Raw genomic sequence first — 19,042 nt, forward strand, 5'->3', positions numbered from 1 at the left:
ATAACGATAATGGTTGTGATTGGTTATTGACGTCACCAGGAGGAGGAAGGAATTCAGGTACAGACCTAATTTAAAATACCATTATTGTCATTATCATTATCCTTATCATTATCATTATTATTATCCTTATCATTATCATTATCATTATCATTAATATTATCATTATCATTAATATCAATACCAATATCAATATCAATATTGATATTTATACTAATATTATTATTACTATTATTATTATCATTATTATTATCTTTATTATTATCATTATCATTATCATTATTATTATTATTATTATTATTATTATTATTATTATTATTATTAGCTAAGCTATAATCCTAGTTAGAAAAGAGGATGCTATAAGTCCAAAAGAAAAAATCCCAGTGAAGAAATGAAATAAGGAAATAAAGACTACAAAAGAAGTAATGGACAATCAAAATAAAATACTTCAAGAACAATAACCACTTTAAAACACTTTAATATATAAACTATATAACTTGAAAAATAAAATAAAAAACAAGCGGAAGATATATAAGAGTAGTGTGCCCGAGTGCACCCTCAAGTAAGAGAACTATCTTCGTTTAATCAAGTAAATATATAAATTAATAACGTGATGTCAGTCTAATCAATAAAACCTAATATTAACTGTACGTTAGTCTTCACAAAAAAAAAGAAAGAAAAAAAAAAAAACAATTATAGTGCATTTATTTTTCTAAGGTCCCACAACATCGGTATTTTGATCCTGTTAGCGAAAATATCTCGTTAGAGAACATAAGAATCCTAATTGTTATAGGATTACATGAGAGAGAAAGACTTCCATGAAACTAAAGGATGGGAACATTTAGCGCAATTTTGTCCTATTTTATAGACGCTGTATGTCTTCACGGATGTAGCAGACGAAATAGAGGGTTTATAAAAAAAAAAACATATAAATCATATGTAACTATAAAATTAGTGAAGAGATATTTTTATCTTATAAGTTGGATTAACCAGAACAAAGACGAAGTAGATATCGTTTTTTAAATGGTTCTATATATTGCCAACAGTTATCTTGTTCTATTTCGGAAACTCCATGACAGTTTACACGGTTTATGCTTATAAGATTTATTGTTTTTCCTAATTTATCTTTATTTTCTTTATTTAAGAAAACAATGAGTACTATCTCCCAACGTACAGCAATTAATGTCTAGTAATTTTTTTTAAAGAGAGAGAGAGAGAGAGAGAGAGAGAGAGGGAGAGAGAGAGAGAGAGAGAGATTTGGATTTTTTTCTGGCATCCTGACATCGAAAGTCATTGACGTAGAGAGAGAGAGAGAGAGAGAGAGAGAGAGAGAGAGAGAGAGAGAGAGAGAGAATTTAAAGTTTTTCTCTGGTATCCTTACATCGAAAGTCATTGACCCTGAGAGAGAGAGAGAGAGAGAGAGAGATTGAAGTTTACTGGCATCCTGACATCGAAAGTCATTGACACCGAGAGAGAGAGAGAGAGAGAGGGATGAGAGAGAGAGAGAGAGAGATTTGGAGTTTTTTTTTCTGGCATCCTGACATCGAAAGTCATTGACGCAGAGAGAGAGAGAGAGAGAGAGAGAGAGAGAGAGAGAGAGAGTGAGAGAGAGGAGAGAGAGACAGAGAGAGAGACAGAGAGAGATTTAAAGTTTTTCTCTGGCATTCTGATATGGAAAGTCATTGACGCAGAGAGAGAGAGAGAGAGAGAGAGAGAGAGAGAGAGAGAGAGAGAGAGAGAGAGAGAGAGAGAGCATGATTTGAAGTTTTTTTTCTGGCATCTGACATTGAAAGTCATTGACGCAGAGAGAGAGAGAGAGAGAGAGAGAGAGAGGAGAGAGAGAGAGAGAGAGAGAGAGAGAGAGAGAGAGAGAGAGTTTTTCTCTGGTATCCTGACATTGAAAGTCATTGACGAAGAGAGAGAGAGAGAGAGAGAGAGAGGAGAGAGAGAGAGAGAGAGAGAGAGGAGAGAGAGAGAGAGATTTTTTCTGGTATCCTGACATCGAAAGTCATTGACGCAGAGAGAGAGAGAGAGAGAGAGAGAGAGAGAGGAGAGAGAGAGAGAGAGAGATTTAAAGTTTTTCTCTGGTATTCTGATATGAAAGTCATTGACGCAGAGAGAGAGAGAGAGAGAGAGAGAGAGAGAGAGAGAGAGAGAGAGAGAGAGAGAGAGAGAGTTTTTCTCTGGTATTCTGATATGGAAAGTCATTGACGCAGAGAGAGAGAGAGAGAGAGAGAGAGAGACGAGAGAGAGAGAGAGAGAGAGAGAGAATGTTTAAAGGAAAGAATACAAAGAATGTTAATTTATATTACTATGCTTGGTCACGATCCCTATTCTCTGCTTTCTTGAAGATAACAAGGAAAAATTCTCATATATTAAACATTTCTAAGGCCTCTAGAGAGATAGCCTAACTGGACATCTTGTAGAAATATAAGACGTGGAATTCTTATTTAGAATATATATATTTTTTGTAGAGCCTAATCTAATTTACATTTTATAAAGATTTTTCCAGAAACACTGTTTTTTCTCTCTTTAGAAATACGTCTAACGATATTTATTGCTTGAATCAAAATTATTTTTCAGACTATTATTCATGATAATAACAGTCTATTTATTGTTATTATATTTTGATTCGTGGTAATTTCTATACAGCCTCTTCAAGATTGCATTTTTTTTTTTCAAATTACCATCAAATAACGAAATTAAATTCTGTACTTTTCTCAATTATCTGCAATGTGAAAATCGAAACTAAAATATGACAACGAAAAATATCTTAAAATGAAATATATATGGTATCAAATATAAGCGATTGTTTATTAAACAAGACAAAAAAAAAAATCAAATATTCAAAGTTAAAAGTCAAAACGTCATAAATTGGCCATTGTTTAAAAATTTCCATAATTATAAAAAGTTTTTTTTTTTTTCAGAAGCAATTCAAATACATGAAGAAAGAATTAAATTTTCAGAAGCAATTCAAATACATGAAGAAAGAATTAAATTTTCAGAAGCAATTCAAATACATGAAGAAAGAATTCAATTTTCAGAAGCAATTCAAATACATGAGGAAAGAATTAAATTTTCAGAAGCAATTCAAATACATGAAGAAAGAATTAAATTTTCAGAAGCAATTCAAATACATGAAGAAAGAATTAAATTTTCAGAAGCAATTCAAATACATGAAGAAAGAATTCAATTTTCAGAAGCAATTCAAATACATGAGGAAAGAAATAAATTTTCAGAAGCAATTCAAATACACGAGGAAAGAATTAAATTTTCAGAAGCAATTCAAATACATGAGGAAAGAATTAAATTTTCAGAAGCAATTCAAATACATGAGGAAAGAGTTCAATTTTCAGAAGCAATTCAAATACATGAGGAAAGAATTCAATTTTCAGAAGCAATTCAAATACATGAAGAAATATCAATTTTCAGAAGCAATTCAAATACATGAGGAAAGAATTCAATTTTCAGAAGCAATTCAAATACATGAAGAAAGAATTCAAGAAATACTGTACACAATTGCGCGTTAAAATATAATTTTCAGAATTTACGTGTTGTGCTTCATTTCTTTGATATTGTTAGACACCAACTTACTTAGGATGGCAGTTAATCCTAATAGTCTCGATTCTAGTCAACAGTTCTTGGTTTGTTATTCGTCAATATATATGTAGGTATGTATGGAAGTACGTATATATACATATATATGTATATATATATATATATATATATATATACATATATGCATATGTGCATATGTACTGTATATACATATACATACATACATATGTATATACATATACATACATACATTATATATATATATATATATATATGTGTGTGTGTGTGTGTACGTATATATATATGTATATATATATATAATATATATATATATATATATATATATATATATATATATATATATATATATATGTGTATATATACATATATACATATATATATATATATATATATATATATATATATATATATATATATATATATATATATATATATATATATATATATATATATATATATATATATATGTGTGTGTGTGTGTGTGTGTGTGTGTGTTTGTGTGTGTGTTTGTGTGTGGATTTGTGTATGTAGGTTCATACATACATAAATGTTTCTGGAAATACTTATACTTGGATACAAAACTGATTAAAATTAAACTTGAATTTGTGTAACAAAACTGTAAGCAACTATCTGAACGTCTAGAAAAACATACACTCAAGGAAGTCCAAGACATCCAGGATATCTAACCTGACCCTCTAACGATCCTACTCTGCTAATAGGACACGAGCTTCTTCCACGAAGGCCCAGACATGTTGTCTTGCAAATATAGGTTGTCTATTTTTCTGTTTTCTTCTACACATGTTTGTTTGTATGTTCATGCTGTTACTGTGCCTTATGTAAATACAATAGTCTTCTTAGTCTTATTATTTTTCTACGTAGTGATTCAAAATATATTTTCGTTATGATATTTAAGCTAGATTTATGTCCACTTTTGGCTCCAGAGCCTTTAAATATGCGGCCCTGGAACTATATAATAAACTCCCACGAAACATTCGAATGATTGAATACATTAAGGCTTTCAAGAGGAAACTGAAGACTTTCTTATTTCATGAGTCTTTTGACAGTGACGATCTAACAGTAAATGAACAATTTGTGACTTGAAAAGATAAATAATCTGAACGAACAAGGTAAAACGACAGTGGAGGTCCTGTAGAGAGTGGGGTTCCCCTGCTGTATGGGACGGGAAAAGCAGCCATCAAAGTAAGTAAGTAAGCATTTGATACTGATCATAATATTCCTTAAATATAACCCGTATCTGATAAGTTATTGATAGCCTATATTTCTAAGAATTAGATTACCTAATATTTTATCAAATTACATGCTTATCAGTTAATATTATGAAATTTGAAGGTAGACGCAGTCAGTGCTTTCATGTTTTCTTTAAATTTGCTTATTTAAAAACCATCATCTTTATTAATAAAGTTTTTGTTCTTGTCAATGTTATTTTGTTGGTAGGCGTCAAATGAGGTTTCGTCAATAACATTGGTTCTTCTCTTTTACCTTTCCATTTAGATAATATCTCCTCCCAAACCGCGTATTCACAATTTTCTGGTTCTTTATACAATTTAAAGCAATGGTACTTAAGCGTTCGCTGACCATTTGCTCTTCACACCCTTCGCTATAACGATGCCAAAAAGGTACTGCGAGTGCTAAAATTCCCTGGGGAAAAAGTGTTTTTATACACTCCTATTTAGATAATATTACTTCCCAGACCGCGTATTCACAATTTCCTGGTTCTTTACACAATTCAAAGTAATGGTACTTAACAGTTCGCTGGCCATTTTCTCTTTACACCCTTCGCTATAACGATGCCAAAAAAGGTATTGTGAGTGCTAAAATTCACTGGAGAAAAAGTATTCATGAAAATATACTTTGGTATCACGTTCTGCTCTACTTAACAAGAAGTATAAAAAATAAATAAAGCTAGTTAGAAGAGGCACTCTTTAGATGCTCTATGATTTTACTATAGTCCATTTCTTTTAACGAGGCATATTTGCACCGACTCGCAGCGGTGCCCTTTTAGCTCGGTAACGTTTCCTGATCGCTGATTGGTTGGACAAGATAATTCTAACCAGTCAACGATCAGGAAACTTTTCTGAGCTAAAAGGTCACCGCTGCGAGTAGGTGCAAATTTGCCTCGCTAAAAGAAATGGACTATAGGATGACCTACTTTGCTCTGATATTTCTTCCTTTTCTCAACACTGATAGTATTACAACTTTTAGTCTGATGAAGCATTTCACAGTGGTATACCAGAATCATAGTTTTCTGAAATTTACCATTTCTATTACAGTGGTAATTCAATCAAGCAGTACCAGTCCCCCCCCCCCACCAAAAAAAAATAAAAAAATAAAAAAAGATAATGGTCTCATATTTAAAAAAGTGGAATGTCAGTAAACAATGTTATCTTCTGTAAAACCACTCCAGCAATGGAAATTTGTCTAGTTACACCACTGACCTACCCAAGACCTCCGGAAGAATAGTTGTCAGACTTCACCTTTAAGTGCCTTAAATGATCACATATGGTAAAGAATGAATGAATGATTTAAAGTTTTCAGGCATATAGAAACATTATATATAACATACAACTAAATTATTATTATTATTATTATTATCATTATTATTATTATTGTTATTATTATTATTATTATTATTATTATTATTATTATTACTTGCTAAGCTACAACTCTAGTTGGAAAAGTAGGATGCTTTAAGCCCAGGGGCCCCAATAGGGAAACTAGCCCAGTAAGGAAAGGAAACAAGAAAAAAACAGAATATTTTAAGAACAGTAACAACATTAAAGTAAATATTTCCTATATAAACTACAAAACTTTAACCAAACAAAGAGGAAAAGAAATAAGATAGAATGGTGTGCCAGAGTGTACCCTCAAGCAAGAGAAATCTAACCCAAGACAGTGGAGGACTATGGTACAGAGGCTATGGCACTACCCAAGACTAGAGAACAATGGTTTTATTTCGGAGTGTCCCTCTCCTAGAAGGAATCCACAACTGCAAATGGAAACATATACTGAGGAACTCTTATATGTCTTGTTGGCATTTTTGGCCCTCAGATATTACCATCTTTCACGGCATATTTTCATTGAACTATCAAACAGCTTCTTAGTACTCTTACATTTATTATGCATGACATTTTTTAATTATAAACCCTTTGCAATAATTATCGGTGTATGTATTGATCTATCATTTCATTAAATTAATATCTTTACTACTATTCAACGTCTCTTAATTTCTCGTGCGTTCAATTGAGGTTCTCTTTACTGGTCTGTCGAAGATAAAATTGTTTTGGGGAACTGAACAAAATATATCATAATTTTATTCTCCATGGATACTATATTGATACACGGTATCAAATTACGAACTGTACCCAACTGAGTTAAATATGGATGAAAATTTAACTAAAGAAATAATATACTGATGCTTTTTGATAACATAACATTATTTGGTCACTACCTTAATTCGGTTTTGACCATGCTTATATAAATCAGTTAAAACACTTTGCTACTCTCCAACTTGCAGTTGAAAGTTGCTTTATCTACAAAGTTCCCTAAATCAGTATAATTTCGTGTCTTATAATGAAATCTTCAATTATGTATGTGCGACATTGATTTAATCATATGGGGGAGATTGAGGAGGCGTTGTTTATTGGCTACTATTTAAAATGCCTGAATATATTATAAAAAAATATAATTTGTTGTTTTTAATGAAATAATTATCTTCCACGTATCTAATGTTCTTTCTGCTATTTTTGTTGTTGTACAATTAAATTTAAAATAATTCTGAGCAATTTTGAATGATCAAAAATTAATAAACTACAAATTCATGGTAAAACTTATGAGCTTTTCTAAGATGGAGAGCTTGATGCTCACATATCACTTTGTTCATCTCGTATGTATACTTAGTAAGCATGTGTGAGCGTTTTTATGTACATTCAAACTTATTAAGGTATTACGAATATCTAAAGCGAGTAAATCAAACGTTTAGATAATTCACACTGGAAGTTAATTTTAATACTTTCAAATACCTCGTTGTGAAATGGATCTTACATCACCTCTGCCCTTTTAGGAAACATAGAACTCTTGCAACTTAAAAGACATTTCTTCCAAGAACACAAATAAAGAAAAAAAAATCATGTTTTTTGTGTTTCACTTCACATTGTCTTCCTCGTCAATGAAACTCAATTTCATTCTCGTCTTCAACCTCTTCCCAGATCTATAGACAAAGCAACTCTTAATTTTCCGAGATAAGCCTTATGTCGACTTCCTTAATCCAGGTCATATGACTTTTCTACAATAGACTATTCTTCAGGAGCCCAAAAGGCTTCAACAAAGATTTTCTTGGAACTTTCGCAATAAATTGTGATTGAGTTTTCAAGCAGCAAACTAAATACAGCAGTGAAACGCCAAAGTAGAAGGAGAAAGGAACAATATTGAGTTAATAGTACCAAGTACTAGAGGGGCACTCAGTAGAGCGCAGACCTCCGCCGCGGCAGTTTATTTCATGACCTTTTGCTCGACCTTTACCTTGACCTTGATATACATTGATTGGTGTTTTAACATGTAATAATTGGCGTGGATTTTCATACACTCAAATATAAAAAAGTTTGAAGTGTGTTCAAACTTAGAGCTGACTACGTGAATCGGAAATTTTGCTTGACCGTGACCGTGACCGTTGACCTTTGACCTAGACCTTCCAAAATTTAGTAATTTCAAGCTCCTTACATGAAAGTTAATCCCTGCATGATTCATTATTCTACGATCAAAATTGTGGCCAGAAAGCTGTTCACATACAAACACACAAAAACAAAATCACAAACAAGGGGTTAAACATAACCTCCTTCCAATTTTGTTGCCGGATGTAATAAAATAAATTCATAACTGTAAAACTACAGAAATATATTGAAATTCTTAGAGGTCTAAAATGTAAAAGGCTGTTATTCCATTTAGGGAAACTTATATTATTTTGAACAGTGAGACTAGTGTGTACAGGAAATATGTTCGAGATTATAAAATATCACTGAAGGGGATAAAAATTGCCTAGTACGTTACAAATGAAGTTCTAGAATGATAATTCATTTACCTCATATGTGGTAATGGAATAAAAACTTTATTTTGTAAGTTATGATTAAAAGAAAAAATAGCTTTATATTTTCAGTTTGTATCTTTGACAGCTTTTCTATGATATATTTTAGGATAATATTTTTCGGACATGTTATCGTTATCAAGGGAGCCAGACTGATAAAAGGTATCCCACTTAGAGAAAGAATCACCCCTATACTAATTGATTTATACTGGCTGCCGATTAAAGCGAGAATTGAATTTGAAATATGTACAATAACCCACCAAGTTATCAGAAACGGTGTCCAAAATACCTAAGAGAATGGCTACATATTGCGCAGCCAACAAATCGAATTTGAAATATGTACAATAACCCACCAAGTTATCAGAAACGGTGTCTAAAATACCTAAGAGAATTGCTACATATTGCGCAGCCAACAAATCGTATTTGAAATATGTACAATAACCCACCAAGTTATCAGAAACGGTGTCCAAAATACCTAAGAGAATTGCTACACATTGCGCAGCCAACAAATCGTATTTGAAATATGTACAATAACCCACCAAGTTATCAGAAACGGTGTCTAAAATACCTAAGAGAATTGCTACATATTGCGCAGCCAACAAATCGTATTTGAAATATGTACAATAACCCAGCAAGTTATCAGAAACGGTGTCCAAAATACCTAAGAGAATTGCTACATATTGCGCAGCCAACAAATCGTATTTGAAATATGTACAATAACCCACCAAGTTATCAGAAACGGTCGTCCAAAATACCTAAGAGAATTGCTACATATTGCGCAGCCAGCAAATCGTGTTGACACGAGAATAGTTACAGATGGTTTAGAACTACTGGCACCTAAATATATGTCTACTGTAGGTTCTACAGTCTTTAAATGTGCAGCCCGAGACTTTACAATAAGGTCCCACGAGGCATCCGAATTATTGAAGATATTAAGGCTTTCAAGAGGAAACTGAAGACTTCCTTATTCTGCGAGTTCTTTGAGAGTGAAGATTTAACAGTAAATGAGCAATATGTGATATGAAATGTTGAATACTCTGAACGAACAAGATGATTGACAGTGGAGGTCCCGTAGAGAGTAGGGTTCCCCGGCTGTATAGGACAGGAAAAACAGTCATTAAAGTAAAAAGTATGACCCAGATTATATCTTGAAAGTGACTGATGAGGACATATAAACACAATTATATTAACAGTAACGCTGCTAATAGTATGGCTGAGGATTAATGCAAGTATATAAAGTGAATGATTATTATGTTGCATGAAGTTTTATATGATTAAAACAAATACAGGAAGTACAGAGCATAGCATTATTCAGCATATAAAGGAAAGTGTATGAAAGTATTTTATTGTAGAAATAAGATAAGATGGACAAGAAAAGGATTAAAACAGGAAAATGGTATGTGTTTAAACATGAAAGATGATATATATGGCAGTAATTTGCTATGACACTAATACAGGAAAAAGTCTTGTGTTATTACTAGCTCTTTCAAAATTTTTACCTCCGCTAAACAAAGCAGGTGAAGGAAGATTGACGAGCTAAGAAAATTTCCGGGTATAGACTGCCATAGAAAGAACGTAAACAGATAGGAGTGCTATATTTTTGTACATTTGTATGAATTTAGTTCACAATTAATTAAACTTAATTGTTAAGTAACACAACTGTCATTATAGATTGGAGTTACCAATATAATATGTTTCTCCAATGAATAAGTTAAGACTTCGGCTTCAGCCATCATGAGTGCTATATCTCCACGATGTCCTCCTTCAGCAGAGATGAAATTCAATTTGGCATCTAATTATTGGAAATCTGTCCACTGATCCACTTCGATTAGGTTGGTGACAACAGTTAGCCATGATGTGCGAGTTAAGAACCAAGCATTTCAATGATCAGTTATGATGCTGGAAGACGGTTCTATCTCCAAGGTAAGATTTTAGATGGATTATTTAGCTATATAAGTCATATAAGTACTACCCTTTTCAGTTATAGTTTTCTTACTTATTTATAAGCATGATTGTTTTAAGATTGATCATTCAGCTATATAAGTCAAATCAGTACTACCCTATTCAATTATAGTTTTCTTACTTATTTATATGCATGATTGTTTTAAGATGGATCATTCAGCTATATAAGTTAAATAAGCAATACTATATTCAATTATAGTTTTCTTATTTATTTATAAGCATGATTATTTTAAGATGGATCATTCAGCTATATAAGTTAAATAAGTACTACCCTATTAAATATTTTTTTTTTTTACTTATTCATAAGCATGATTGCTTCCATATAACTTCAACCTTATTTAGTTACTCAGTTATCTAATTGATTTATATATAATAGCTATTAATTTCCTACTATGTTTGCGAGATTCAAAATACTCTTATCTAGTTTACATCTCCAAAAAGGACTGACTATACCGAAAGTCATTATCAAAATGCACTGATAAATATTTACTTTAATTTCTTAATGTGTGTGGATGTTAGTAAGAAGGCCATCAAATACCTTGAAGAAATTTGATAGAGAATCTATCTTTTTGCATTTCAATTTAGGGAAAGAGAAATCTCAAGTAATATACTAAAGGCTGATAGTTTAAAGTAATTATCAAAATAAAATGATAAATATTTACTCTATTTTCTTAATGTTTGTGGATGTTAGTAAGATGGCCATCAAAGAACTTGAAGAAATTTGATAGAAAATCTATGTTTTATATTTTAATTTAAGGAAAGAGAAAGCTCAAGTAATATAGTAAACGCTGATATTTGTATAAAGTAATTATCAAAATAGAATGATAAATATTTACTCTTATTCTCTTAATGTGTGTGGATGTTAGTAAGATGATCATCAAAGAACTTGAAGAAATCTATGTTTCATATTCTAATTTAAGGAAAGAGAAAACTCAAGTTATATACTAAACGCTGATATTAGTTTAAAGCGTTCTTATTTCAAAATGTCCCCTTTACTGATATTCGCAAATGGTTATAAGGAAATTATGTACCTAAGTCAACCTTTACATAGTTTTGTACAACAATGCACTAGAGGGGCGTTGTTTCAAAATGTCCCCTTTACTGATACTCGTAAATGTTTATAAGGAAATTATGTACCTAAGTCAACCTTTACTTAGTTTTGTAAAACATTGCACTGGAGGGGCGTTGTTTCAAAATGTCCCCTTTACTGATACTCGTAAATGTTTATAAGGAAATTATGTACCTAAGTCAACCTTTACATAGTTTTGTACAACATTACACTAGAGGGGCGTTGTTTCAAAATGTCCCCTTTACTGATATTCGCAAATGGTTATAAGGAAATTATGTACTTAATCAGCCTTTACATAGTTTTGTAAAACATTGCACTAGAGGGCGTTGTTTCAAAATGTCCCCTTCACTGATATTTGCAAATAGTTATAAGGAAATTATGTACCTAAGTCAACCTTTACATAGTTTTGTACAACACTGCACTAGAGGGCGTTGTTTCAAAATGTCCCCTTTACTGATACTCGCAAATGTTTATAAGGAAATTATGTACTTGAGTCAGCCTTTAAATAGTTTTGTAAAGCATTGCACTAGAGGGGCGTTGTTTCAAAATGTCCCCTTTACTGATACTCGTAAATGTTTATAAGGAAATTATGTACCTAAGTCAACCTTTACATAGTTTTTACAACATTGCACTAGAGGGCGTTGTTTCAAAATGTCCCCTTTACTCATACTCGTAAATGTTTATAAGGAAATTATGTACTTGAGTCAGCCTTTACGTAGTTTTTACAACATTGCACTAGAGGGCGTTGTTTATCGCCATTGTTGATAACACAAAAACCACCCAAATCGAGAAGAAAGCAGCTAATAGAATAAAATTTCTTCCCAAATCCTCCCAATCTCTTTTCAAAGAATTTGGCGGTGATTTGATACGACAGTTCGGCCCTGTGATAGCCTAGTAAATGCAATTCTCAGCGCGTAAGCTTTTCTTGATGCGATTAGGAACTCTAAGGGTAAGGGAATGTGACCAATTTCTCTCGGAAATTCCTGTAGAAATGTTTATAATGGACTTCGTGTTCGGAAGCCAGATGGAACATTGTAGTAGCTATATTTTCTCGGGGGAATTTTATATGTGATGATGTACAATAATAAATATATTCCCAATGCTTTTTACAAGAGGTTACAGATAATCGCTTCAATAAAACCAAGGATTTGGTTGAAAAGATAATATGGTTACGTACTTCTGTCTGGCTCTCAGTCTGGGTGTCTGTCTCATACACACAAATGTATACATTTGTGTATATATATATATATATATATATATATATATATATATATATATATATATATATATGTATACATATAATATATATATATATATATATATATATATATATATATATATATATGTATATATATAGATTTATATACATATAATTATATATGTATATATGAATGCACATACAGTTATATATATATATATATATATATATATATATATATATATATATATATATATATATATATATATATATATATATACACATATAATATAAATATATACGTTCATTGTTCAGGAAATTATGCAAAAGTTTAATGACCCTTCCTCCTCCTGCTCATTAGTGGATTTTAATCATTCAAACTACTCTACAAAATATATCCAAGGCTCAGTGAATTTCTATGATATATTCCCTTACTTAGTATCTTGAAAGAATATGGAAGAAAAATATTCATAGAATATAACTGCCAATAGTAGCCAAGGGAGAATTACTTTTGTACCAAGCTAATCACAATAGATTATTGTATTATTCTTCACAAGAAATCATTAACTGTGGAAGTGCATTTAGTTTTCATAATTTTTTTCAGAAATTCATATGTGATTTTAAGATCCGTAAATGATATCTAATCTAGGATTAAAAAAAAAAAAAAAAAAAAAAAAAAAAAAAAAAAAAAAAAACTATTCGATTCGTTTGAAAATCTAACTAGAAAGTTCTTCAAACCTACTTCGTTATGTTAAGCCTATCGGTGCTCAAAACCCCGCACGCGTACAAGAACGTAAACTTAGCTATGTACAAACAGGAAACTTCAATCTTTATTTAACATGTTGGAGACAAAGGAGGATCTTCTTCAAAACTTTCTCTGTCGCTCAAAAACAGTTGAAGCCATAGAGAAAAATGGTTTAATAGCGTTCTGGATACGAGAGCAAACTAATGTAGAGGATATTCTAACATTTCAGAAAAAGAAAAGGATATGGACAGGACATGTAATGAGAATGACAGATAATAGATGGATAATAAGAATGATAGAATGGACCCTTAGAGATTGGAAGTGAAAGGTAAGGAAACATAAGACGATGGATTGATGTACCAAGAAAGTTTGCAGGTGTGGACTGGCATTGAAAGACTATAAGAAGACATGCCTGAGATCTTTGTTCTGAAATGGACTATTAACGACTGATGTGTATGTATGTCTATGTATATATATATACATATATATATATAACGGATTTTGAGCGAAGCGAAAAATCTATTTTTGGGTGAGATGGCCATGTCGTCCTGATGGAAGTTCCTATAGGGTAGCTTCCTAGGGTATATTACAACTACGGCGATATTCCCAGAGAATTTACCTTAAGGTACCCAGAATTCTAACTCCTGGAGCGAGTATCCCTCGTGAAAGGGATATCGCGACATATCAGAGGACGTATTCTAGACACGCCACATGGCAATCTACATCCTGTACAGAGATTTCGTCTCGTAGGAGGTGATTGGCGAGATACGAATTCGGGAAAGAAAAAGGGGAGCCGCTCCCAAGGCTTCCCTATCCTCCGATTCGTATGCGTGCCTGGCGCCAATCCTGGCGCCATCTGTATTCCTTGTAGCGTACACGAGGTGCTACAGATACTGTATGTAGGGAGGGGTCCTACAGCCCTTTCTTAGAAAGGCAAGGGCGGGTCCATCAGGACGACATGGCCATCTCACCCAAAAATAGATTTTTCGCTTCGCTCAAAATCCGTTTTTTGGGCTCAAGCCATGTCGTCCTGATGGAAGTGTACCAGAGCATTACTATATCTGTGGATTCTCAGAACGTGCCGTACTCCCCGGAGGTAATTTTTTCCCGGTCAACTAGACCTAGAGACCTAAGATGTTACCGTTATACATCTTTTCAACTAACTATAAACTATGTTAGAGCTTCCTGCCCCCTACAGGGAAGAGTCCTACTAGACTCTGGAAAAGTCTCGAAGAGTACATATACCTATGTATGAATACCAGGCAAGCTAATATAGTGGTCTCGCCCTATATTAAGTAAAGCATAGTTTGTAAAGAACCACTGCGTCAATATGAAATATCGACCAGTTCTCCGCACAATACTTGTATTGGACAAAGGTTTTATATCCGCATAGGAGAAAAACCAATGCAACATAGCTTGCATAAAGGAACAATTCTATTAGAATTATCCCAGATAAGGTACATAGAATGAATGCTCAATTATACCAATAAATTGACACAGGTGAAGGAGACGCAAGGTTCTCAAAACCAGATTATTGACAGGCAATAATAGACAGGTTAACCACAATTATATATATATATATATACATAAGAAGAGGATAACCCAAAACTTTAAGCATAAGTATGATAGTAAACAGAGCTTGTTTGTCTGAAAGAAAAAACATTAGATGCCACTTTTAAGATACCGAGGTATCAAAGTCATAAAAGCCTGTATTACAAATCAATGACATTAGCGTTAGAAACGCTCGGCACACATGTCTGCACTTATGCTAGGTTCACCTTCGGAAATGGAACAGTCTGGATGGGCAACACAGTGCCCTCACTTAGTTTGTAGTACAGTATGTAACTACACACTCACCCTGGAATTAATCGTCCCAATTAAGACCACTGTTCCTCGCAGAGTTAAACAGTAGGGTTAACACCGCGACCCACTGCTACCACAGATCTCTTTTAGTTCCTCTACTTGCTTCGCATAGTGGCGAAAGAACACTCTGGAAGACTTCCAGCCAGTGTATGAACGGAGATGTTCAAAATCCATACAATTAAAGAAATTTAAGGATGAGGCAACTTTCCTCGGATCGTGACCTGCGGGTGTATTGTCAGGATCCGCTCTGCGAATAAAATATGTGATTTTCGCTCTGAGTTGATTCAGAGATAAATTTGAGCCTGATGTTTCTCCCCTGAATAGTTGACCACCCTTGAAGTCTGAAGTTCTATGAAGATAGACCTTTAGGCATTCTACTGGACATAGAGATGCATCTTCTTTCAGAGGGCAGATTCTCCAGGGACCCCACCTGTTGGTGGGTAACTCATTCTTGGCGAGAAACGTAGGATCCGGAAACAGGTTCAGTTCTCCCCCATCCAGGAACTGAACACGACCTGCCTCTCTCGAGAGGCTACAATCTCACTAACCCTGGCCCCGGACGCGAGTGCAAAATAGGAAAATAACTTTTTGTGTCAAATCCTTTAACGCACACTCTTCATTGTTCAACAGAGAAGCGAAATGAAGAACTTGTCTAAAGACCATGAAATGGGCTTTGGAGGTGCTGAAGGTCTGAGCCTAGCACAGGCTTTCGGGACTTTATTAAAGATCTCGTTACCTAGGTCGACCTGGAAGGCATATAGAATGGGTCTTGTCAAAGCAGACTTACACGCTGAAATCGTGTTCGCTGCCAACCCTTGACCATGGAGGTGGAGAAGAAAGATAAGCAGAAGTCTGTCAAGATCTCCTGCGGATTCTTCGCCTTGACAAAAGGCCACCCATTTTCTCCAAGATGACTCATATTGCCTTCTAGTAGATTTTCACTTATATTCCTCAAGGAAGTCTATACTGGCTTTCGAAATCCCGAAACGCTTTCTCACCGCTAGGGAGAGAAAATCATGAGCTGCAGGGTCCGGGTTTTCTGTAATGAAGCGCGGACAGTTGACTTCTGGACTCGCTGGGTCAGAACTGGATCTGGTAGTGGTACAAACTTCAGCTACAGTTCCAATGCCAGGAGGAACCACACGCTGTTCGGCCACTTGTGGGCCACTATTGCCGCTACCCTTTGAAGGATCTCAGTTTGTTGAGGACCCTCAACAGAAGGTTGTGAGGAGGGAACAGATAAATCTTGGACCATCTGTTCCAGTCGAGGGACATCGCGTCCACTGCTTCCGCTAAGGGGTCCTCGTACGGGGCACGTACAGGGGCAACTTCTTGTTGTCTTTCGTCGCAAAGAGGTCTATCTGCAGTTCTGGGACTGATTCAGAATGAAGGAGAATGATCCTGCGTCTAAGGACCATTCCGACTCTATCGGTGTGAACCTGGATAGAGCGTCCGCTGTCACATTGCGGACTCCTTGAAGGTGAACTGCCGACAGGTACCACTTCTTCTTTTCCGCCAATCGGAAGACGGCCAACATCACCTGGTTGAGAGGTGGTGACCTCGATCCTTGTCGATTCAAGTATCTCACAACTACCTCGCTGTCTATCACCAACCTTATGTGGATCGAGTGATGCGGGGAGACTTTCTTTAAGGTAAGGAGCACTGCCCTAGCTTCTAGAAAGTTTTATGTGAAAAGTCTTGAATAGCTTGGACCAAGTCCCCTGGACTTTTTTCCGATGAGAGTGACCTCCCCATCCCTCCTTCGAGGCGTCTGAGTGAATCGTCACCGACGGGGGAGGTGGCTGAAGAAGAACCGACTTCTTTAGATGTCTGGCTTGGGACCAAGGCCTGAGAAGAGTACTTAGCCGAAGCGGCTGGTCTTCTCAGATCTCTTCACGCGTTTGATGCATAACTTCTCCAAACTCCGATTGTATCCTTTAGCTGTGCTCTTAGCACTGGGTCTGTCACCGAAGCAAACTGGAGAGAGCGCAGTACTCTCTCCTGCTCGTGTCTTGATATCCTTTCGGAATCTTGAAGTCTCTTGACAGAACCCGCTATCTCCTTCCTTTTCTTCGCCGGGGTGGAGAAACGGTGTGACAAAAGGTCCCAGTGGATTCCCAGCCACTGGAACTTTTGAGATGGAGAAAGTCGAGACTTTTTCTGTTGATCTTGAGGCCTAGGTACTCTAGGAACTGGATCACTTGACTGGAAGCTTGCAAGCATTCTGTCTCGGATGCTGCCCACACCAACCAGTCGTCCAGGTAGGCTACTACCTGAATTCCCTTTAGGCGTAATTGTTTGAGAGCTACGCTCGCAAGCTTCGTAAAAATCCATGGGGCTATGTTTAGCCCGAATGGCATGGCTCCGAAGGCGTATAGTCTTCGTTGTAGCCTGAACCCTAGGTAGGGGGAGAGTCGATGGCTAATTGGAATGTGCCAATAGGCGTCTGACAAGTCTATAGAGACGGAATATGCCCTCTTGGGCAGTAAGGTCCTTATGTGTTGCAGTGTTAGCATTTTGAATTTGCAATTCACTATGAACTTGTTGAGTGGCGACAAGTCCAGAATGACTCTGAGCTTTTCCGAGTCTTTCTTGGGAACACAAAACAGCCTCCCTTAGAAATTGATGGGCTTCACCCTTCGGATCACCTTTTTTCTCCAACAGTTCTTGAACGTACTCCTCCATAACGGGGGTGGAGTGTTGGAAAAACCGAAGGCACGGGGGTGGAGTGCTGTACCAGCTCCCGCCCAGTCCATTCTTGAGTAGGCTGTGGGCCCAGGGATCGAAGGTCCACCGATCCCGAAATTTCAGAAGTCTCCCTCCTACCGGTATCACCTCACTTGGACTGCCGTCCTGAGGTCTTGCCTTCCTGACCACGACCACCCCTGAATTCCCTTCCCCTTGAGGGGCGTCTAGACGAGCCTCTGGCTGCTCCTCTAGGCTTTGCTCGAAAGGAAGTAGACTGCCCTTCGAACGCTGGGGTGAATGCCGTGGACTGTGTCGACACGGCCTGGGGTACCCACTAAGAAGTGGTCGGGATTTGTGCCACGATCTGGGGCACTGGGGGCAATGGCAATTGCAGTTGCTGTTGCTGTCTAAGAGGCTTGGCTGGCCGAGACGGTAGCCTAGTCCTCATAGTCTTCCTCTTTGGTTGAGGACCCTCATCCGGGGAAGACTTTCTTTTGATAGCCAGGCCCCACTTCTGGAGAAGGTTTCTATTCTCCAAGGCGGCCTTATCAACAACTTCTTTGACCAAGTCGGTAGGGAAAAGGTCTTTTCCCCAAATGTTAGAGGAGATTAGTTTCTTTGGCTCGTGCCTCACCGTAGCCGAGGTAAACACGAACTCCCTACAAGCTCTCCTTGCCTTGACGAAGCCATAAAGATCCTTCGTCACTGTGGCCAGATGAGACTTGGCCACTACCATGAACATTTCATGGACCTTGGGGTCACTTGCCATCGTCTCGAGAGTAGTCTGAAGAGACATTGAGGCAGTCAGTCTTTCTTTTGTATCGAACTCACTTCGCAAAAGAA

The sequence above is a fragment of the Palaemon carinicauda genome, chromosome 7 (assembly GCF_036898095.1).
Source record: "Palaemon carinicauda isolate YSFRI2023 chromosome 7, ASM3689809v2, whole genome shotgun sequence".
Classification (NCBI taxonomy): domain Eukaryota; kingdom Metazoa; phylum Arthropoda; class Malacostraca; order Decapoda; family Palaemonidae; genus Palaemon; species Palaemon carinicauda.